Source organism: Cricetulus griseus, chromosome 3 (genome assembly GCF_003668045.3).
Source record: "Cricetulus griseus strain 17A/GY chromosome 3, alternate assembly CriGri-PICRH-1.0, whole genome shotgun sequence".
NCBI classification, from domain to species: Eukaryota; Metazoa; Chordata; class Mammalia; order Rodentia; family Cricetidae; genus Cricetulus; species Cricetulus griseus.
Genome location: NC_048596.1, coordinates 249,903,804 through 249,926,784, shown reverse-complemented (window position 1 = coordinate 249,926,784; position 22,981 = coordinate 249,903,804). Strand labels below are relative to the sequence as shown.

General features: G+C 43.4%; 1 long non-coding RNA gene across 2 annotated transcripts; it reads left to right on the top strand.

Annotated features, from left to right (window-relative positions):
- Positions 1 to 7,694: 7,694 nt before the first annotated feature.
- LOC118238473 lies at positions 7,695 to 12,399 on the top strand. 2 transcript variants are annotated; one of them, XR_004768903.1, is made up of 5 exons: positions 7,695 to 7,875; positions 8,102 to 8,171; positions 10,024 to 10,134; positions 10,878 to 11,035; positions 11,981 to 12,399. It is a non-coding gene; the product is annotated as an uncharacterized LOC118238473 (long non-coding RNA). The 2 variants fall into 2 exon arrangements; XR_004768902.1 differs by lacking the exon at positions 7,695 to 7,875 and having other exon boundaries at positions 8,012 to 8,171.
- The last annotated feature ends 10,582 nt before the right edge of the window (positions 12,400 to 22,981 follow it).

Genomic DNA, 22,981 nt, shown 5'->3' with positions numbered 1-22,981 from the left:
AGGGAAAAGAGGGGTTAAGTGTGACATCTGGGTCTGGTCACTTATGCTGACACTGACATGTGTTGAGCTGTGGGCTGCTGTACCCTTGGGTAGTGTGTCCCTGGGCAGTAGGAGACTCCCATTCATCTGCAGCCCACCCCACTCTACACATTTGTCTAGCCGCTCTTCCTTCTTTCCTGTCTAATTCCTGGTTGTGAGGCTCATCTAGACCCTCAGCTTGAAGGGATTTAGAATCACCATGGAAACACATTTCTGGGTGTGTCTAGGTTGGGCTGTATAGTGAGACCTTGTGTCTCAGAAACAAAAACAAACCAAACAGAGATGGAGGGGGAGATGCAAAAATAAATTAAATAAATAAATAAATAAATAAATAAATAAATAAGCACCAAATCAAGCAACCAATGACAATAACAGTAGCCAGGGAACTCATTGAAAAGAACTCACAGAAGTACTTCTGAAGTTTCCGGAAATGTCTAAATGAAGGGGGAAGACCCACCCTGAACCATAGTTCTATGAGCCCACAGTTCTATGGGCTCGGATCTTGAACTTAATATAAACATAAGGAAGTGATCTGAACACAACATTCCTCTCTCGGTTTCCTGATTGCAGATTCAGTGTGGCCAGCTGCTTTCTGCTCCTGTCCCCATGCCTTCTCTACCAGGATGGGCTGTATTCCCTTCAACTGTAAACCAGAAAAATCCCTCCTTCCTTCAGTCTCCCGCAGAGGCACGGATAATCATTCACGGGACTAGGTTCAAATATAGGTTAAATGTAATTTATTTTGGGGAGAAGTTACTTACACAAGAAGCAGTGTGACCCGACTTGACGCAAGAGAGAGCCACCTGCCCAAACCCCAGACCTAAAACTCTCCATCATGTCTGCACCTGCGACCACGCCCAAACAAGTGTGGTCAGCACTATAGGTGCAGGTAGGGTGGATATCTCCCTACAATTCCCCCTTTTAATCTAAAGAAAAAGATTTAGACTCGATACAAAACTACATACAAAGAGAGCAAATATCAAGTATGCTCTAGGAGAAGGAAAAGTAAGGACAAACACACTTAAGACCTATTGTCAGTGAAGCAACTAGAGCAAAAGGCGAGAACTACATATCCAGTCCTAGGGTGAAGGCATAACAGGGATTACTATAGAGTTGTCCTAAGCTGGAAAGTTGAAGTCTTGTACCTAATATTTCTATCTAGGAAGAGAGAACAATAATTGTGACAGTCTAATCTTCAACCTCATCAAAGACCTGAGAAGGAAGATAACAATACTAGGGTAGGCAGGAAGTGCAGGCAAGCAACTTCCAAAAGGTGTGGTGAAGACAGAAACAACAGGCTCCCTGGACAGTCACCCTAAGTCTCACTCTCCATCAGATCTGCACCTGTGCCCATGCCCAAATGGGCACTACAGGTGTGGGCAGGGTGGACATCTCACTACAGCTTCCTGTCAAGTGTTTGTTCGCATCAGTGGGAATGGTAACAAATACTCAACTCTGTTTTGACAACTTCAGCTCATAGCTGCCCCCTCCCGCTGCATCCAGGATGACATGGTCCTAGAAAGCTAACTGGGGAGATGAGGGAATGAAGAAAGGCAGGCAGGCAGACAGAGAGACAGACGGACAGACACACACAGGTACAGAAAAGCTAGAGATCAAGAGTGAGCCTGGATGGAGTAGCCACCAACTGCCCAACAAGCAGACGCCCAGCATGCTTACTCCATACAACACAGAAGGACAGTAAGTAGCCGGTCTTGGGAGGAGGTCTCTGGGGAACCATTTTAGGATTCAGTCACCAGGGAGGAAGAAGCTACAGTTGCTAGTTCTTGAATACTCCACTGTTTATAAACACTTTTACCCGGACCAGAGGAAGCCTTTGCCACTCTTCTGAGCCTCAGCCAGAGGAAGTCTTTGCCAGTTCCCAAGGGTCTGAGACACTCATGGCTGTTCCCATGTCAACAATATGAATTCACTTGGGCTTTCTCTACTCTCCATACCCTCCAAGGAGTTTCCTACGTCAGATTCCAGGATTGTCCCTTCACCACATATCTCTACAACCTCTGTTGATGGACAAGTGCTCTGGGCACTGTTTCCACTGTTGTCTGGATTCTTTGATTCTCCTATCAGACCTCAAGGGAGAGAGCACAGTGGCTTCTGAATCACCACATTCCAGGGCTACCAAGAATGATGCAAAGCAAATGCAGCTACGAGGGAAGTTTTAGTGGCCACAACCAGCCCGTGGCAGTGACGAACTTTGGTGGTTAGAGATCTTTCCACTTGCATCTTTTCCCTGTGCCCTGTGACTCTGCCTTCTAAGTCCTAATGATGCCAGCTGGAGGGCACATTTCCAACCATGGCATCTGAGGGGTTGGAATGACTTAGATAGGCTGTGATGTGGTCACATCTCAGGGTAGATGCTCACAGCAGTGGTTCTCAACCTTCCTCATGCTGCGACCCTTCAATACAGTTCCTCATGTTGTAATGACCCCCAACCACAAAATTATTTCATTGCTACTTCATTGCTGCAATTTTTCTATGATTATGAATTGTAATGTAAATATCTATGTTTTCTTCATTCATCCCCAAAGGGGTGGTGACCCACAGTTTAAGAATCACTGCTTTAAATGTTTTTTCTGGTCTTTGTGTTGTTTATCTTGATTTAGAAAGTTTTTGAGCAAAATTGACTCAACCTGATTGGAATTTCCAAGCATTTGTATTTTGTAAATTGTAAATGCAATTACACTTGCATTTGTATTCACAAGCATTTCAGTGTAACATGCAATGTAAGAAGTGATTGCATGAGTCCTTTTTAAACAGTCCGCCTTCACTGTTGTTGTTATGGCTGGTTGGCTTGGTGGGTTTCCTTCCTTCCTTCCTTCCTTCCTTCCTTCCTTCCTTCCTTCCTTCCTTCTTCCTCCTTCCCTCCCTCCCTCCCTGCCTCCCTGCCTGCCTCCCTCCCTTCTTCCCTCCCTCCCTTCCTTCCTTCTTTCTTTTTATTGTTTTGTTTGTTTTTGAGACAGGTTCTCACTCTGTAGCCCAGCCAAGACTCAAACTTGGAATCCTCCTGCCTCAGCATCCAGAGCCATACCAGGCATACATAATGTCTCTCTCAATTTCCTCTGATATAAAATGCTTGAAGCTTTCCAGGGACTGCTCAGATTGTGAGAGAGCCTGCCTTTCTCATGACCAGCACAGATTTTCTCAGGGGACAGAAAGTGTGTGTAAACAGAATCCCCACTTGGGCAGCTGAGCTGATGGGAACCTGAGATGGAAACGCCAAGCTAGAGAATCTGCGTCCTCATTACCAGAGACGTGACTGCGGAAACTCCTAGAAATGTCAGTGATGTACACCGGGATGTATGAAAAGCCGTACCTGGGGCTCTTCCTCTCACTTTTCTCTCATTGCTGTTCCCTCATGCTCCCTTTCCCAGCTCTCTCACCTCTTCTTCCTCTGTTTCCTTTGTATCTCTTCTCTCTCTTTGATGGAGGAAAAAAATTACAAATAATAGTACTATAAATATAAGATATGCTGTACCATATGTTTAAGGTTTGAACATACACCAGAATTATATGTGTTTATATGTACACACACGTGCAAGTGAGCATGCGCATGTACACACACACACACACACACACACACACACACACACACACACACACACACACAAACTGCTTGATTGTGTGGAATAAAGTTTCCCACTTTGGTGAGTTAATTTTGTTTTCTTTTCCAGTGTTAGAGTTTTAACCCAGGGCCATTCCCCAACTCTTCAAAGTCCTCCCCTTAGCTTTTCACCTGTTTATAAGAAGTCTGCTCCCTACCTCCTGTTTTGTTTTGTTTGTTTGTTTTCTTTCCTGGAGTGAGTCCTGACCTGTCCCTTTCCTTTGCACCTCTGGCATTCCTACTTAATATGCTGCAAGCCTCTGGAAGAGAACTGAGTGTCAGGCATTTGCCAGGGAAGACGGCAGCCTGCATCAGGGAACGGAGTCCTAAGGAGCAGGCGCCACTACAATAAACATGCATTCTTCCCAGCAACAGCCTTGGACCAGAGCTTTGTTTTCCAGTGAGGACTGTGTCTCCCTAGCATCTCCTCAGCCATCTCTCCTCCTCTGGAGGGCCTCTTCTCTCAATCACAGCCTCACTTTTCTGAGGCAGTGGAGTTGCCAGCTCAGGGCATAACATGGAAGGCCTGCTCAGGCTATGCTGTGTCTCCTTTGTCACTGCAAATGAGCCAGAAAATTCTCTGAAGGGACAGGCCCTGGCAGATAGAGGCTTGATTTCTTTTGTGTGCACACGTGTGTTGTGCTAAGAAATCATTATCCAGCCTTGGATGGGCTCATTTTCTTCTCTCTTTCACTACAGTGCTACAAATTTAATTATTTGGTCACTGCCACTTTAATTAAAAAGGCCTTCTCTCTAGAGGTTTCCTTTTGAAATTTCCAGGAGATTAGGATTATCCAGGACATGTCAGCATTTTTTTTATATCAATATACTATATGGTACCTATAATAATATAAAAATGAAATACTGAGATATGAGAAGCTAATCATAGCCTACATTTCTCTCCTAATAATCCCAGATTACATTAATCATAAATGTCAGCCACGTCTCTAGATGACTTCTTGACTTTTGACAAAAAGCCTTCATTTTGGCCCTTTAAATTCCAAAGTCAAGGAGAATGTAACATTCGGAATAATTATTAGCATTATTTTACTTTGACATTTCACCCCTGCCTCTGGTTTAGCATTCCACCCAGGCAGCGAAGATGAATGTCATCTTCCGATTCACTGGAGGGAATTGCCCCAATTAAACCTGACTTAAAGGCTATTGGAACTGCTGTATTAATTTGCCGTTCTTCTTTAAAATAGAAAATAACTCATGAAGGAGAAGAATTTTCATTAAAACCATTACGGATTTACCGTGACATGAACAAGCAGTTTTTGAATTGACTTTTTTCCTCCCCCAGCTAGCATAATCATCACTGTGTACTCAGCCAGACCAGGGTCTCCCTGCTGGCACACAGCCCGGCAGGACTAGTCTCTGCTTCTCCTTGCAGCTCAAAGGTCATTGGGACAGTTTTGTCCCTTCTAAAATGATTAGAAGTGTCTTTCAGAAATCCTGGCCTTACCAGGGAGCAGAGCCACCTCAGGGTACAACTCCTGGATCACATCCTCTGGCTGTGCAACTACCCCCAACACACACACACACACACACACACACACACACACACACACACACACACACACACCACTTTCTTTAAAAAGGGGGGAGAAAGGGTGGCAGCAAGGGAGGGAAGGGAAACTGTGGTTGGGATGTAATGTGTGTAAAGAATAAAAATAATTCTTTTTCTTTTTTTGAAGTGAGGTGATTTAGTGAGGAATGCTGTTTTAAAAAAAGCCTCACTTTTATTATTTAAGAAGGAGGGATGAGCAGACTTCTGAAACATGTGTACAGCTAACACAGACTTTATCAGACTTGTTGGTGTGTCTCCAGTGCCTGAGGATGATGTCAGGTGGGCACCCCTAATGCACAGCAACGGAGACTGTAAGGAGGGAATGAAACAGCTGAGGTTTGATCTCAGCTTTGTGGTCCACTCTCTTTGTTAGGCAGCTCTCTCCTGAGAAGTCAGCTCTTCTTCCGTTTAATACCCTGCAGTAAACTTCTTCCTAACTCCTGAAGAGAAAAGGAACAGTATTGATTGTGCTACCTGGCTGGGTATGTGCCCCTTTAAAGCCTCAGTTTCTTCATCTGTGAAATAGGTCCAATACCATTGGATTGATGTAAGTATTAAATGAAATGGTGAATATTGTGGGCTCTGGATCCAGATCTGTCCAAGGTTGGTTCTTTGAAATTATTCCAAAACAGATCAGAGCAAGCCTGTTGACCTCCTCATTGTCTTCTTCTGGTATTTGCCCCAAAATTGCAGGGAAATCTGTGAGCACCTTGCTCCCAGTTTGTTTGGGGTGCAGTTGTCAGTGGGGGAGCTGTGGGAAAGTGGCTTCTTCACCTGAACTCAGACAAAATTCATAACCCTACCTTGCTTGAGCCAGTGGCATTCCTATTCTGTCAACTCATCTTGGCTTGTCCCTTGGAAGTCTATCTACTTGGATGGCGTTTCTGGACCTAGATGAGCTGTATTTTACTGACAGCTATGTCACAGCCTTGCCTTTCATGTTGACCTTGGCAGTATCTCTTCAATTTGCCCCATGGCCCTATCCCTGTGGCTGCCAGCTGGACATGAAATCCATCCATCCCCATGCTGTCTGGGCTGGCTTTTGAGTTAACCTTTGCAAGTAAAAGTTTCTTACTACCACCTGTCTCTTGATGCTTCATGGTATCTTTACCAGAATGAACTTAATACTGCTTTGCATCCAGGCAAGTCCAAACACCTCACCTTCATTGTAGCAATAAAGGCTTTTTCCCATCACTACATTCTCTGATAAACAAACAAAATGCTGAAATATTTCAGACACACACACACAAAATCAGAGAATAAGGTGACAGCCACCATAATCATGGCTACCATCTGAGTCCCCCTAAACTCACCTATTATAACCTTGATCCCCAAATTCACATATTAAGGGGACCTTTGGGTGTAATTTAGGACTAGATGTTGTTTATGACTTTGGTTGGAGGGATTCAAACAAATATCTTTGTACTGCTGATAGGTACTGAGGATGGACCAGAAAACAATTCCAACCTAGTCTAGCTTAGCTTGGTGAGCCAGTAAGTTTACTGGGGTTGTTTTCAGGCCTTATTCAGGTAGGTGCATCATTGAAAAGCCACCACAGCACAGATATGACTCATAGAAGTTGCATCCCTGAAACTTCCTGCTCAATTTGTAGGCAATTCCACTAGAGAATCGCCACTCTGGGATAATTGTCGACTATGTTTGTACCAGGTGGGGAAGGGGTCCGGGGTTATGTGAATTTCATGACTTTCATGAACTTTCTGGACCTTGTATGTTTTCTTAGATTCCTGAGTCTGTGGGCCTCTCTTCAAGAAAAAAGTGTTTAACCTGGAGGAAAGAGGTACACAATTTATCCGTGAGGGTGGAGCCCATGATGACTCTAGTAGCTTCGGTAGGAGGGGAATCGAGGCCCGATTCAGTGCACATGCTCTGTCTCATCATGTGATACCCTCCACAATGTTAACAGTGCAGCATGAGGGCCACCACCAGATACAGTACCATCTTTACTTCCCAGCCTCCAGAAGCAGGAGCCAAATAAACTTCTGACCGGCCACAAGTATTTATAATAGCAGCAGAAAATGGAGAAAGACACTTAATCTAACATTTAGCTGTATTTTGTCATGTTTTAAAATCATTGAATGTAATAAAGAAATTTAAAAACTGATCAGAGGCTTAAATTTAAAAAATTGAATGTTAAAATAAGGTTGCATCTCCTTTCCAGCTTCCTCCTGTTGTCCCTCTTTGGAGGGAGGTTTTATCCTGAATTTGTTTTCCTTTTCAAACATATTTTGCACATTTATTATGCATTTATGTGTTCATAAATACCACACTGCATTGCTTTCTATTTACAACGCCATGTAATTGAAAATGTATGTTTTATACAGTGTGTGTCTATTATAGGTTGAATTGTGTCATCCTCCCTTCCTGAAACCCATAGTACCTTGGGTTATGACCTTATTTGGGAAAAGTGCAGTACAGCTGTAATTAGTTAAACTCTGATACCACACAGCAATAGGGTAAGTCCCTATGATTGGTGTCCTTGTCATGTGAAGAGAGGAATTTCCAGAAGGAAGACAGTGTGAAGATGCAGAATGGAGATACTGTGTGACTTTTCCTGAGGAAACAAAGAAATATCTGCCCCCAGGTAGAGAGAGCATCAACAGACCAAAGGATTCCATTCAAGTCATTGGTGAGCTAATGTGTTTACTGGAGTTATCTATGGGACTATGGGTGACTCACAGGCAGCTACAATCACCAAGAAATCCCCTGAGTGACAAATGGGGAGCAGCACTACTAAGAAGTCCCACCCCTGTGAACTGTTTACCTCTTACATAGAAGGATTGGAATCTCTGGGAGAGGAGGGAGCATGTGAGGATCTCCCAAAGGATTCAGGACCCTCCCCTCTTCTTCCACAGGGAATGTCAATAGGCGTGGTCATCTCAGGAGGGTCTCAAGTGCTTCATCACAGCCATTCTGATTTAAGATGTAAGTGGCCTAAAGAAGCCTTCAAAAACCAGCTGTTGTACAGGCAGGAAGTCTGAAGGAGTGTTTACTTCACTTCATGGTTGTATTTTTAAAATTAGCCATGTTGGGGGTAGCAGACAACCACACCATTTCAATAGCCTTGTAAGATTAGAAGCATTTTAAAGGATACGTGTCACACAGGCAGCTCTTTATTCCATGAAAGCATGTTAGGCACCTACTCTTTGCCAGGGAAGAAATGGGGAGTAGGCCGATTGGCTCGAAGTGAGAAAGGTGACCCCTGATTGAGCATGAGGCCAGTTGTTTGGGGGCAGTGGACAACATGGCACAAGTACTAAGCGGTGGCTGCTGGTGGGGACGTATTGTGCAGGGTCACCATGGTCTTGGCGGAAAGCTGTTTCCTGCATTGCAGTGCTTCTCAACTGTCAGCTACCATCCGAGGTCCTGGAGGGATTAACAAAATGCACACCAGTAAGGCCCTCTCTTAGGTGTTCTGATTCTCAAAGTGTGGGCTTGAAAGTGCATCTTTCTAGCAAGTTCCCTGGTAACCTGGGGGATATTTTGAGAATCACTTCTCTGCTGCACTCACTCTTACAGTAGCTGTTGTCAGCTGAGCTTTTGTTTTGTTGTTGTTGTTGTTTGTTTTACACAGGATTTCACGTAGCCTAGGCCAGCTGGCCATGATCTTGAACTGCTTTCCTCTACTTTCCCAGTACTGGGATCACAAGCACGGATCACCATAACTGCTCCTGTCATTTGTATTTTTATTTTATTGTTGTTTCCCATCTTTCTTTTCATTTTTGACAAGTTCTTGCTATATAGCTCAGACTGGCCCTGAACTCATGATGCAGTTCCCTGGGTGCTGGGATCACAGGTATCTGCTTTGTATTACTTGTTTAGTTTTGAGATGGTGGCTCTTAATGTGCCCATAGCCCAGAGCTTTCAATGCAGTCCAAGATACGAGTGTGTGTGTGTGTGTGTGTTTGTGTTTGTGTTGTGTGTGCAAATATATTTATATACATACTGGTTTTTTCAGACAAGTTGTATATTTTTAATATGTATTAATTTTCAGTGTGATTGAAAAAAATCCTTGTCATAGCCTGGATTGTAAACTTTTCCCTCTGGTGAAGTCTTTAGGTTTTAGTTTCTGGTGAGAGACTTGGGGTGTCACTGGTCCTATGCCAGTATTGCAGCTCAGTTTCTTAACCACACTTCCTACACTATATAGGAAGGAGAGGTTCCAAGCTCACATGTGTACCTTCAAATCTTGGACTGCAGAGTTTCCCCTTTTATGTAAGGCCACTGGTGAGTGGCGTGATACCCTTTTCTTTACTGCCCCTCTAGATCTAGTGTAGGGGTCTTGTTGGCCCCTACATTATTACACAATGAATTGGGTCCTTCCCCAAATTTATATGTTGAAGCCCTAACCAACTCGAATTTCTTTGTAAAGTGACTGTAAGGGGAAAAGACATGAAAGTGGGTAAAACCCAACAGGACTGGGGTCCTGTTATGACAAGGAAGACACATCAGGGATCCATGTAGGGAGGTAAGGTCACATGGGGTCATATGAGCATCAGTCACAGTTCCACTGCTTCAAGGTGGCAGCCACCTGCAAGCCAAGGAGAGGTTAGAATAGAAAGCTACCTTGCTCAGCCTCCAGACATCTGATAAATACAGTTCTGCTATTTAAGCTATCCAGTCTGTAGTATCTTTTCATCACAGTCCTGGCAAAAGGAAATTATCATCATCATCATCATCATCATCATCATCATCATCATCATCATATCATCATTGTTGTCATTGTATTGTCATTGTCATTGCTGTCATCTTCTTCAACATTCTCCTCCTCATGCAGTACTGGGGAATGACTCCAGGGCTTCAAGCATGCACACCTCCAGCCATCAACTCCTTTCAATGCCACTTGAGTTCTTTGCCCAGGACTTCACCCTCTCTTCTATCTCTCCAGGTAAGAACACTGAGAGCTGGCATTCTCTCTTACTGCAGCTAGGTGCTCTTGGAACTACGAGAAAGCCAGGGGCTGCTTCTATCCACTCTTCTGGTTTCAGTTCCCTTCATTTCCAGTCCTTGTGGCTCTTAATTTAGCCTCAAGTTTAGCTCTTTCTAGATGTTGTATTTTTATCATGTATCTGGTATCTTCATAGCTAAAAGGATCCAGTCTATCTCAGATTCATATGCCCTGTTGCTGGATATCCATGCTCTATTCGTAAATTTGTTTAGCACTTTCCTGTCTCTGGATTTTATTCCCCTTTGCTCCTATGATTTTTTTTATGAGATTAGTACCACAGTGATACTCCAGATAGAAAACCAGAAGCTTGGGGTATTTAAATGATTTCTTTGGTGACCTTGGAACTTGTCCTCCAGGCAAACCCCAGTGATTCCTCCTGTTTATGGGCTGTTACCATCTAAGTGAAACAGCAGCAGTTCTAGAAGGTCCACGAGCAGTACCCCAGCTCTACAGACCTGGGAGATAGTTACGTGAAAGCGCTGTGGCTTATAACTGAAAACTCCTGATTTGGAAAATGCTGAGAAGATTCCTTCTAAGTCAAGCTACAAGATGTTGCTGGGAGCACTGCCTTCAACTATTTTCTTCTCTCTTGAGACCACCCATGCCACGCATTCTAAGGGGCTGATTTTCATCTCTGTTTATGCCTGACGCTAAGCAGACATTCTTTCTAATTTTTGTTCTAGTCGATTCTTCTGCCAGCATCCAAAAGACTTTCCTCATTAGAAGACAATCCTTGAACTCTATGGAACAACTGTGTATAGTCCAGGAGGAAAGTGGTGGAGATGTAATGGATCCAGGGGGATACCGATCTTAGGTATTTGGCTTAGAAATTGATTTGAAGGTGAGTTTTCCTTGTGTTCAGGACTGCTTAGCAGTGAGTGAGGAAGTTTCTTTCCTTCATGCACACACGAATTGCCTGTGACCTGACTTTGAACTCACTCTCCACTCTATACTCTGAAATCTATGTCAGCATTTTTGTTGTAATTTTTCCCCTTTCCTGGATATACAGAGACTGTATATATTTTTCTCAGGTACAGTGTGACAACTTGATATACATATGTAACATACGGTGATTAACTCAAGGTTGCTGGGGACTGGGGAGATGACTCTGTTGGTAGTAAAATGCTTGCTACACAGTGCAGGACCTGAGTTCAGATCCCTGGTAGCCATACAAAAAGCTAGATGCTATGGTGTGCGTTTTACTAGGAAGGTGGAAGCAGGAAGATCCTGGGGTCAGCAGCCAGCTAGTCTGGCTGAATGGGTAAGCTCCAAGTTCAGTAAGAGATCTTGTCTCAAAAATTAAGGTGAACGTTAAATTCTGGTCTCCAGGCATATGGACATGCAAAACACACACACACACACACACACACACACACACACACACACACACACACAGAGAGAGAGAGAGAGAGAGAGAGAGAGAGAGAGAGAGAGAGAGAGAGAGATCCCCTTCCTCCATACACACACCAATTCTATCTCCTAATACACTTACTATTTCCTAGTGTTTGAAGCCTTTGAACTCTCACACCCAGCTTGGGGCAAGCAAATTGCATACAGTCCTTGAATCTGTGAACTCTGAAAGGGTGCTCAAATTTCCTTTTGATTCTTGCATGGGATCCATCCATTTTCATTCCCCTCCAGCTCTTTTGGTCTTAATCCCTCACACACCTCTTGTCTTCACTCTTCACTCACAGTCCGGCCTGAAACTCATTTTCTGTCAGGTCTCAAGAGAGTTCAGGAGATTAGCTTTTGATTCCTGTAACTGCTTCTGCTTCTCTTTTCACAGGCTGTTGAAGGACTGCCAGAGACATCTGTGGCTCAGCTCCTGCAATCTGCCGGACCTTAACTTGTGTTTTATGTGCTAACCTTACAAGCTTCATTCTGTTCTGAGTTCCTTACTTGCTATCCAAGCGGATTGTTTAGTTGGTAGGCAAAATGCTCCCAAATTAGCTTTCCTTGAAGAAGAGCAAGACCTCATCTGGAGAGATGGCTCAGTGGGTCAAAAGCACATGCCACCAAGCTTGAGGACCTCAGTTTGATTCCTGAGATTCATACTGTAGAAGGAGAGAATGGATTCCTCTGACCTCTACATATGTCCTGGTGTGTGTGTGTGTGTGTGTGTGTGTGTGTGTGTGTGTGTGTGTACATGAACACGCATGCATGCTCTTGCAAGCATAAATAAATGTTAATAAAAACTAAAGATTAGCAAAGGCCATGATTCTGTGATTAAATTTTGGTTGTCCTTTTGTATTTTGTTTTTTGATTGTTTCTTTGTTTTGAAATAGGGTCTTGCTGTCTTGTCCAGACTGGTCTTGAATTCATGGCAATCCTCCTACCTCAGCTTCCTTATTGATGGGATTGCAAGTGTCACCATGCCCAGATCTAGTCTTTTTTTGGTTTGTTTTAGTGGAATTAATGTCAGTAGTTAATACACAAGCTTGTTATAAATAAAAACTTATTAACAGTAAGCTGTTGCATGGATATCACATTTAGTTTTGCTAGGAAGATGGCTTGGTCAGTGCTTACCTTACAAGCATGAGTTTGATTCTCAGAATGCATGTGAAAATACACACACACACACACACAGAGAGAGAGAGAGAGAGAGAGAGAGAGAGAGAGAGAGAGAGAGAGATATGAGGATGAAGACAAAGAATTAGAAGAAAGAGGAAGAGGAGAAGACAACACTGTAGGGATTATTTGCATAGCGATGTGGATATACTTCATACTACTTACTTGTGTACTTTAGAAGGCTATGTGTGATGGAGTCAAGAGGCTAAGACAAGATGCACTGGAGAGTGAGTTTGAGACTATCAGGCAACTTAGTGAGACAATGTCTCAAAATTTAAAAAATAAAAAGATAGCTGGAGACATGGCTCAGAGGCAGGGCACCTGCTTGGTGCATCAAGGCTCTGGGTTTGATCTCTATGCCTGAAAAAGACGGAAGGAAGGAAATCAAAGGTGTGGGGGGTATATTTTGTTTTATATGTATTTTAATTTTCATGGACAAAACAAGCTAACAACTTGATTTAAATTTTATATTTTGTGGACAGGCCTTTCCTGGTGGCTGACTACTCCCAAGTAAAGTACAAGGACTCTGCATTTAACCTTTCTGGTGCCCATCTGATACTTGTGTAAAAAGCCCATCATTGAATCTAGATGCATATATTGTTTTATGGATGTTGAGATAAATAACAGTTTTCTTTTCCTTGTTAAAAACAGAAGAATTCTTTCTGCCTGCCTGCATCTTGACGTTTCATCTTCATTGACCTTCCAGTGCTCCCAGGTTACCTGTTCGGGCAGCTGCCTGGGATCTGGCGGTGCCTTTGTGCTCTTGGCTTCAGGACTATCAGGTTGCAGTGGGCTCCTTCCCCCACATTCTCAGAAACACAGTTCACTGAAGATGACTGACCATGACAAAGAACATTTATGTCTTTGGAGCAATGTCTTCTACTTCTGTTTTCTGCTAATGTTTTAAATGTGAGAAAAAAGAGCCGAGGTCAGGGCCCACATGATCTCATCAACACAAAAGGGGTTTTTAGTAGAACTGTTCCAGAAACGTCGAGCTGAGGCACTGAGGAGAAATGGTGGAGTTTATCAAAGCAAGCTTGTGTTGTGGTGTCTGTTAGAGGGGGGAAAAAGCCTTCTTCATACCTGCTGAGCACACGCCTGTCACCGCCTCCAGTTCACTGTGACTCTTACAGGTTAGCCAGGCAGGCAGGGCGACACAGGAGAGCTGCTTAATTGTTAATGCATCTCAGGAGAGTTGGTGATTATTTCAATAGCAAGAATTTCTTTTACCACAGTTGGGAGGATGAAACAAAAACATCAGAAGCCTAACTGGATCATTTTGAAGTGCATCTATTTTTGTTTTTTGTTTGAGACTAAACTGCTTCTGGCAAAGTCAATTCCTATAGTGGTAACTGTCTTAAGTCATGGGGTCCTAGAGGACACATGCATGGTCTCAGTGCTGCAAGGAGAAAACAAGAACAAAAGGTCCACATTACACCTCCTTGGGACCACCTAGATGAATAAAGGCTTAACCTTCTTCACACAGAAAAAAACAAAACAAGTGCCATCACCCTAGGTATTTATTGGGACTCCAGTGTCCCAACAGCAGCTTTGCAATTGCAAGTTGCCAAGGTTGCTGCATCTGGTAATTATTTACGTGCTCTTCAAATTCTATCCCCAAACAACAAACTAGCTAGCTAAGATAGCTCATGCCTTCAATGCCAACCAAGAGCAGGAAGATGGCTTAAAATTCAAGGCAATCCTGGTTACATAGAAAGTTCCAGGCTACCATAGGCCTTGGAGTGAGGCCTCTTTCAACAACAGACCACAATTTCATCTGTGTGATTTCTCCACAGGAACCCAGCTTTACAGCTGAGCCATGAATCTGTCAAGTACCAAGACTATCTCTTTCCTTGTGGAGGCGGATCATTGTTTTGTACCAAGCTGATTTCTTTTGTTCCTATTTGTTGCATATTTGTTTTTCTATAGCTGTTCATCTTCTTGATTCATTTTGGATGTTCTGTTACTTAGATGTGTTTGGCAACATCTGAACCCCTAAAGTTACTTGGGTAAACTTTCAGGGTTTGGGGTTAGATTTAGTTTGCGTTCTTTGAAATTTTGTATTTGTTTATTATTGCTTGAGATTTTCATACATGCATATAATGTGTTTTTGCCAACTCACTCCTCTCTAATTCTTCCTCTGCCCTCCATGTCGTTACTTTTACTTCCCAACTTTATGTGCTTAAAAAAAAACCAAAAACCAAAAAAACACTGAGTGCACTTAGTACTGGCAGTGTGTGCATGGACGTAGGGCCATCTACTGGAATATGGGCAGCCTCTCGAGAGCTGGAAAAAAAAAAAAGACTCTCCCTCTCCTATTAGCCATCAGTTGCAACATCTTCTCAGATGGGGTGAAACTGTACCATCCCCTGTACCATCCATGCTGGCATTGTGTCAGGCCTGATTGTGTCAGTTCCGGCTGTTATAACATGGCAGTGTGAGGTTAGATGTTGGCAGGCGAGTCCAAACCATGGCGGGTGAGGGACAAACACACCATGAAGACAAAACTTACATGAGAAATTTGGGGGAAGGCTAGGGAGTAGGGGAAGGGAAGGGGGCAAGGGGAGAGAGAAAAAGAGCAAAGGGGAGGTAAAGACCTGCCTGCCTCTTCAGAGGAACGGTGGGAAAAAGAGAGTAGGAGTAGGCGGAGCTTGTCTCTTACAGGGACCTTTTGACCCTGTGTAAGGTACTGTTTGCCGTGCACCCCAAGGAGAACAATGGCTGCTGTGAATTCATGTGTGCAGTAGCTCTGTTATGTCTGGGAAACACTTTGACTCAAATCATCCACTACCTCTGGCTCTTACAAACTTTCTACCCCCTCTTCCACAATGATCCCTGAGCCTTGAGAGGAAGGGATTCGATATTGATGTCCTCCTGCTTATGGATGAGCATTCCATAGCCTCCTCTTCTCCTCTCATTGACTAGTTGTGGGTCTCTGTATTAACCAACACCTGCTACAAAGAGAAGCTTCTTTTCTGAGGATCAAGACATCCTCTAACCTGGGGGCATGAGGATAAGCACTGTAGGGCAGTTTAATACGATATCTATTTAACAGAATAATAGCAGCAGGCTCTCCCCTAGGGCCCAAGTCACAGGTTCTACCCCAACCACAAGGTTCTTGGTCCAGGCATGAGCTCTGTCTTGAGGATCAGACCTTAAATCCAACCAGGAAGTGGTTGATTCCTCCCATAGCATCCGTATCACTACTGTGCCAGTAGGCATATCTTGATCAATATTTCTCAACCCATTTTGCACACTAAGGTGTAAAACTCAGATCACAATGGGAGAAAAAAAAACCACAGTTTGTCTTCCTGTAGATACTTGTATCACCATCTACAGCAGGCAAGAAGGAACAGGGAAGAAGGGAGAAGTGCCCCAGTGTTGTTTTGCTAATGGGTGGAAGGCTGGGAGGAGCAGCCAGGCCTCATCTTATGCAACACTCAATATTGGTGCCTGTTCATCAACAGGTTCCCAGACAAACAGAGAAAGCCTTATTTGTAGTAGAATCAGCTTATCCCCAGGAGTCAAAGCTCCTGGCTGAAGACCCCTTTGGAAACTCTCCTGGCTCCCAAACTTGCTGACAATAAGGTCCCTTGCTTTCAGGGACTGCCAGGTGCCAGCCCCTGCTGAGCACCATTGTGTTTCCAGAAGTAACTGAAGCCTTCCCATTCTGGGCCTGGGAAGCTTTCTTGGATGAGCTGGATACTTAGGCACCTGCCTCCAGTTATCATTGAGTTGCTGCTGCAGCTCCTTTGTGACAGAGATGGGGCCTGAGGCTTCCTTCATCAGCACCAAGCTACTGCAGTTAGGAATTGGTGTGGAGGTCAGTCAGGAAATGTGGCCCCCAAACATAGCATCCTGGCTTCTCTGAAGAGAGTGGCAGTAGGAAGAAGTCTCTGACCTCATCACTTCCAAAGCAGGCCATGAATGAATTAGCTGACCTTTGCCTGGAGCAGATCATAAGACCCAAGTAAAAGGTGACTTCCCTAACCCAGAGGAGAAGATGCCCTTCTCTCTGAAAGGACACAGGGAACAATCCCAACCACCAAGCTTTGCAAATTCTCCCACAGTATTACCACAGGATCTTACCTACTTTGACCACATATTTCTCTGTGAGCACACACTCTATATCAAAGCTAAGCATTAATGCACAGATTTTCTTGTTCTCTTAAGTCTTTATTTCTCAAACTCCTGTGTCATTTAGAACTTACATTAAATAAATGTGTATGCCTTTGTCTTATACTGTTTCAACACTGCTGAGAAAGAAAATCCTTCGCCCTCACAACAGCTTATGTAGGGAAATAAACAAACATAGAAACAGGGATCAGATGTCACTAAGGGGTTGGTCAGGAAGATGGCTGCTGGGGACCCCTGAGAATTCTTTCCTTCTTGGGGTGACCACTTTGGCTTCCTGAGGCTATCACATTAGGGAGGGACAAGAGCACTTGTCCAAGTGCTCTTGGGACAAGGAATTTATTTTCAGAACAACAACAGGGAAATGTATGAATGCCTAACTTCCAGGTAGTTTTTCACTGATCCTTAACCTTGTACAAAATGGAGATTTCACTGAACTGACTGAAAGACACCCACCAGATGAGGTGGTAGGCCACTCGGAACAAGGCTTAAGGAGGATGATCAGTGTGACCAGTTCCATGCCCACCTCAGACTTTACCCTTTGGGAACTGCCCTTGAGGCATTCATGCTGGGTCTCAATGTAACTTTTTGTTTTGAGTGACCGGATGACCCTGACTTTGCCTACTGTACATCATCAACACCAAAGAAAGTGCTTAAGCAGAACTTGGTGTAGAGACTCATGCCTGAAAACCTGATACTTAGGAAGCTGAGGTAGGAGAATCACCACAAATTCCAGGCCAGCCTGAGCTATAAAGTGAGATTCCCATCTTTAGAAAAATATAAATCAACAGGTATGAATTGAGCTCACATTTCCTCAAGGCTAGGTGTTGGAGCAGGGTTTCTGTGGAAGGTTTTAATAGATACACAATAAAAATGATAGTGGTGAAGCATGAGGAGATCAGAGGGTTGTATTTCTTGTTTTCTAAAGGTTCAGCATTTGTTGTATATATTTGTTGGGTATTTGGAGGGGTAGCTGCTACTGGTAGTCCTTCCTTGTAGCTTCTTTGTTGTATTGGTACTGTCCAGTCCCTTTTCCACTGAGAGAAAAACCTCATTTTTCTTTCCTCTGCCATTAGGGAGAGAACTGCTCTAGGGGTGTGAGTGGGCATGTGGGGGCCTCGCTTGCAGTGCAAAGCAGCGAAGCAGCAAATGACCCTCTCCATCAGCAGCCAGCCAGTGCCTGGTTCTGCCCAGGTAGTTGGGCACCTTCATCATTGCTGCCCAGGCCCGACATGCTCACTGAATCTTCTGTTTCTCGAGGGTTCTCTTTGGGCTCCAGACAGAATGATTAATGGCCCTTTAGGCCAACCTGAAAAGACCAAGGAGACAAATATACCTCATTCATAGAGAAACAAGCCTCAGGACATACATTATCTAGGAAAAATGTGATGACCAGTGAACTATTCCATGGGGGTATTTAGCAGTTTTATTGTAGGACTGGGTATGTGTACAGGCATGCATATGTATAATTAGAGTTCTCATAAAGGTGTATACACGTAAATGTGCATTTACACAATACATATTCACGTTTTTCAGAGAAATGCTTTCTTATTTTTTATTTCAAAAGTATACAAAGTGATAACACTAAAAGCAAGTTTTACTTTTTTTTTTTTTAGACAAAACTTGTCCCCACAAACTTTTAAATCTGAGCCCTTGGATCTGTACACTAGAAGTTTTGGGCACAAACCTTTTAAATTACATTATTGGTGTTTTAGGTTGTAGGTGTGAAGCCTTGTCCTTAGTGATATGTCTACCGAGAGCTCAAATTCAGTTAGGGATATGTGAACCTGTGTATTGTGGTTCTCGTGGTACTTTAACAAACAGCACATTTGTTAAAAACATAGAAAAAAGATTAATCTCTAAACACTGTGTGATATTAGAGGAGCGTTTTTCTTACATTCTTCTTATAAAAGCAAGAGTTAAAAAAACAAAAACCAAAAAGAGCTGGGTAGTGGTGGTGACACACGCCTTTAATCCCAGCACTCGTGAGACAGAGGCAGGCGGATCTCTGTGAGTTTGAGACCAGCCTGGTCTACAGGGGCTACTTCCAGGACAGGCTCCAAAGCTACACAGAGAAACCCTGTCTCAAAAAACTAAAATAAAACTACAAAAAAAGAGTTGTTTGGTGTAAAAGATATAAATTAAGAAGAAAATAACCTATAGTTTTTAATTGATACAAACAAACTCCGGAGTGTAGTATTACAATGACTCATGCAGTGGGAGCATTTTTTTTTTTTGAGTAATTAGGACACTTGTGTCATGTTTAATGGCCTTGTGTGGCATAATATGTATGTTGAAGGATTAAACAAGAGAATTTATATCACACCTTTAACACATTGCTCAACAGTATCTCCTAAATGAAAGTTAGCTGCTAGAGTGACAATTCTTAATTTCTTTCCGGACCAGATACCGTTATCTACTTTACTTGACAGCATCATTGCTGAACTTTTAGCCTTTTTGCACTCATGAACAATGCTGTAATGATTCTTCTTTTAGATAAACCTTACATACTGCTACTGGCATGCCTTTAATCTAGTTTCTCAGAGGACAATTGCCAGGGGTTGAAGGATATCCATTCATTCACTAAATGCTTTTTTAAAAATGTGTGTGTACATGTGATGTGCTTACACTCGTGCCTGTGTTCACATGTGCATGAGGACAAATGTATACAGGTGTACTTCATTTTATTTACAGGGGCAGCGTCTCTTAATGTACCCCAGCTGCCCAAGTCTTCTAGCTAGTCACATTGCTGTGCCTGCTAAGCACTGTGATTACATGTGGGCAGTCACACCCACCACACTTCTATATCATTGTGTTTGTAGGACAAGCACTTGACCTGATGAGCCATCTTCTCAGCTCTACTGAACTATATGTTATTGAGTGTCTATATTTGCCAGTCACAATTTCAGGCAGAAATAACCCTGGCAACAGTTGCTCTGGGTGCTTGCACAGGTGGAACTTATGAAGAGAAATAATGAAACAAGTGAGGAAGTTCAATGTAAAGCCAATTCAAACCTTCAAAACCATGCTGAAAAGACGTTCCATTTCTGCAATAGTAATGAGAATGCAGATGACAGTGAGGACAAAATGCCACTTATACCCATCAGCTTTGCAAACAAGAAACAGCAAACAGGCCGTGGAGTTGCCTGTGCTCAGGTATCCGTGCTGGGCCTTAAAGGGAATCACTGACACAATCCTTTAGAAAAGGAATCTATTCACATTTAAATGAAAGGAAACACACATGCTTCAACTCAATACTCCAGGGAATTTATTCCATATAGGAACAATATTTTAAAGACATACATTCATGGTAGCTTATTGAAGCTTTGCTCATGGTGGTAAAATATAGGAAGCAAAGTCAGGGAGATGGCTCAGCAGGTGGATGGCTCAGCATGCAAAGAAGCTTGCTGCCAAGTATGATGGCCTGAGTTCAATCCCTGGGACCCACCTTGTGGAAGGAGAGAACAGACTCCTGTAGTTTTCTTTTTGACCTCCACATGCATGCCATGGCACACACTCACTGCTGCTCCAAATGTAAATAAATAAATGTAATTTAAAAGTCTGAAACTGGAAGCAAAGAGCTCAAATGACGAACTGAGCTGGAGTTACGGACAGTTGTGAGCCACCCTGTGGGTGCTGGGAACCAAACCCAGGTCCTCAAGAGCTGCCAGTTCTCTTAACGACTAAGCCATTGCTCCAGCACAAGTAATAGTTTTAATGGAGTATGTCAAATCCTCCACGGAGGGTGGAGGGTGTTTAAGGACTTCTAAGCAGAAACCCTCTCCACTTTCAATTGCTGTGTCCTTGACCTGCACCAAAGAGGCCTTAAAGTATGTAAGGTCCAGGGGATTACTCAGTGAGTGAAGCATTCACAGTGTACATCTGATTGTTTCAAGTTCACTTTCCTGTGTGTTGACCCATATAAAAGCTGGTGTGGGCCTGATGGCCTGATTTCCATCCACCATTTGGGAGGCAGAGTCAGGATCCCTAGAGCAGGTTGGCTAGAGAGCCTAGCTATATCAGCAAGCTCTGTATGTAGTGAGAGACCCTGCCTCAGTAAAGAAAATAGAGAGTGATCAAGAAAGATACCTGATACAACCTCTGGCCTCCACGTGCACAGACACATGTGAACACACATACACACATGCACACACATATCCATGACACATACATAGACATGAAAAAAATCATAGGTAATAGGTGGTGGACATAATTACCAGTTATTGTTCTTAGTATGAACTATTATTCAAATAGATTATATGCTGGTAAGAAAAGGAGTTAACTTTCAATTCTGGAACATTCTGGTCTTCCAGTTTTTCATTGTGTGATGGGAACTTTCCCTTCATTTGCCTCAAGGGTGGACAGTAAAGATCATGTAGGATAGAGAAAACTGCCTTGCATGAAGTCTGGCGTGATATAGATACCCAAAGCATGTCACTTGTCCTTTCCATTCAGCTTTTCAGAGTTATCATGAAACACAAAGGGTTTGTGATGATGGTGAGGATGCTTTAGGATGTTGGAGATAAAGTACTAAAGCGAGGATGCTGAGAAAGCCAGCAAGAGTGCTGGTAAGAACCCTCTGGTGTCAATGGTCACGCTGTTCTTAAACAGCAGCCCTATAGCTGCAAAAAGTCTCACCAAGTTCAAGAAATTGTTGGCTCATCTAATGGCCAGGATGAGGCACAGGATGAAGTGAATTGCTCTGAAGGAATGTCTGGCACAGTCTCTGTTTCCAGAACTTTCCAGCACTGGCAGGTGTGAGGTTGTGCAGTTACTGGGGCCCTGCCAAGGAGATTCAGTGCTAACTGCCGAGCATTGAAGGGGAAAGTCCCCTGATAGGCATGTATGCTGTTAAAAGCAAGTTACAAAAGAGGGCACAAAAAATGTCAGTTCCTAGAACACTTTGCAGGCATTGAGACTTGGCTCACAACAGTCCACGTGCTAGCCAGTTCACATGTGGGGGAAATGCTATGAGACAAAGCTTATAGGCTAGCATTCTTTTCATATTGGTCTGTATTGCCAGTGTCTCAGGGCTCACAGTGAGAGACTTGCAAAAGGAAAGAAGTGGAAGTTTCTATTCACAAAGCAGAAGCCTTTGGCTATTGTCTTTGCTTCCATATCTACCACAGCAGTGTAACAGACACGTGAAAGCTACTTTTGCTAGAGAATACAGACTCTTCACTTGGGACACCAAGGTAATTAAAATCAGGATGAAAGCCTGATATTTCTGCCTTTGTGTTGAGTCTGTCTCCTTTATTTTGACTCAGCTTCTGCTTGACACTGCCTACCTAAGGTGCCCCTTTGTCTGCCAGGGATAAAGATACAGGGATGAGTAACCATCCTTACCCTTCCCTCCTGAGTCACCTGGAATTTCATGGACAAGACTGACCCATCAACATCTTATGACAAGGGACTGAAGCTACCTCCAGGCAATCATGAGCCAGCAGGACAGATACCCCCACAAATAAGGATAATCATCTATGATGGAAATGTGTACTCTGGACCAGATCTGGTGGGAACTAGATTGATCCCACACCTTGGGCCATGCCTATGATTAAGAGATTAACAATAAATTAGAACATCTTGAAGGACTGGAGATGAGAAAATGACCAGGAAGACCATGCCATGACCAGCACTGTTAAATAACACATCTCTCTGGGCCCCTGTCCTTCTGATGCTTGAACCTAAATCTCATGTTGCTACTCTGAATAGGAAGTTGGAGTCACTGGACCCCATTATTCTCTCCTGCTTTCACCTTGTGTTTGAAATCTTCCTGCAATCCATAGCCCTAATTCTTTTTCGAGAACAAGTAGAGCAACTGTAATGGGTGGAGTCTCCCACCTGAAGCCACCAAAAGCAGTGCACAGCCCGGGGTCTACAGGCAGGTCAAGGCACAGAGTAGAGGATTTGGCTACATGTAAACATGTACATTTTGGGTTTGAGCTCTGAGATGGAAATCTGTTCCCAGTTAGCTTCTTCTCAACCCTGTCTAATCCTCCCCCACTTAACAAAAGCTCCGTGTCTCCATCTTCATAAATAATTGACCACAAATCAAATCCTCTTCTGCCCTTACATCCTGTGGTCT